Source organism: Melanotaenia boesemani, chromosome 1, assembly GCF_017639745.1.
Source record: "Melanotaenia boesemani isolate fMelBoe1 chromosome 1, fMelBoe1.pri, whole genome shotgun sequence".
NCBI classification, from domain to species: domain Eukaryota; kingdom Metazoa; phylum Chordata; class Actinopteri; order Atheriniformes; family Melanotaeniidae; genus Melanotaenia; species Melanotaenia boesemani.
Window position 1 is genome coordinate 4719196 of NC_055682.1, and position 1171 is coordinate 4720366.

The 1171-nt window shown below is 38.9% G+C and overlaps 1 non-coding gene across 1 annotated transcript; it reads left to right on the forward strand.

Annotated features, from left to right (window-relative positions):
• Window positions 1–896: 896 nt before the first annotated feature.
• On the forward strand, window positions 897–969 carry trnav-uac. The gene has a single exon. It is a non-coding gene; the product is annotated as a tRNA-Val (tRNA).
• The last annotated feature ends 202 nt before the right edge of the window (window positions 970–1171 follow it).

The window sequence follows — 1171 nt, forward strand, 5'->3', positions numbered from 1 at the left end:
TATACAAATTTTTTGAGATACGAGTTGTGATTCGACCAGATTTTTGCCTTGAGATACAAACAAATTTTCGAGATACGAGCATCTGAGCCACCGCCGCCGAACAAAGACCCACAACAACGAGTGCTCTGTTTCCCCTGCCTCAGCATCCCGCGTCTCAATCTGTTAGTGTTCGTGTAGCTCGCTTTGTTAACACTTGTGTAAAGCTCTGCTCGTATTTTGTGCTTTTATTTTGCGTACAGTACAACTTTATCACATTTAAAACCATCGGTCCTAAGAAAGTGAGTGTAAAGGACAGGGCTGTGAAGAAGAAGAAGATGATGTCTATTGAATTAAAACGGGAAATCAACAACAACTGGATTGGAATTTTGCGAGCTGGAACGGATTAATGGGATTTCAATTCATTTAAACGGGGAAAATTGCTTTAAGATATGAGCAAATTGAGATACGAGCAAGGTCACGGAATGAATTAAACTCGTATCTCGACCACTAATCTCAGTGCTGGCACATTAAAAACATTTTGTTTTTCTGTGCAGTGAAAATTTGGAAATGACTGAATGGGAAGCTTAAGCCATGTCCAAAGAAGCAGCGAGTGGTGACATTCTCATATTCTATGTTTATTTGCTTTTCATTGTCCATTTTATGTAAATATCATGGTTTATATATCCTTGTTAACATTTCTAGAGGAGGGAAAATTAACAAATATACATGTTCAAAGTAAACTTTAGAAACAAAATGAAACTTTGGTTCATCATTCAAGTTAATTGTATCTGTTCCCTTGGTTGAGTACAGTGTTGTTGTACACATCAATCTGCATCAGGATTAAAAGTATTTCCAATCTTTAAGTCAGTTAATTCCTTGGTAGCTTGGAAAATTAGGCTCTAAAATACAAATACAAGGGTTCCATGGTGTAGTGGTCATCATGTCTGCTTTACACGCAGAAAGTCCTGGGTTCAATCCCCAGTGGAACCAAAGTTCCTTCTTAGTGATGTAATGGTGGTTAGAGAGTGTAAAGTACTTCTTGTTGAGGAAAAAACTAAGCCCAATTTCCCTCCAGGTGTGTGTGCACCATGGTTTTATTCTGATCTCTACAGCGGGTCAGACGTGGAGCAACTGCAGACTGCAGTTCATCTAGCTGGATCCACGAAATTACAGGAGACGTGGAGAATCTTCT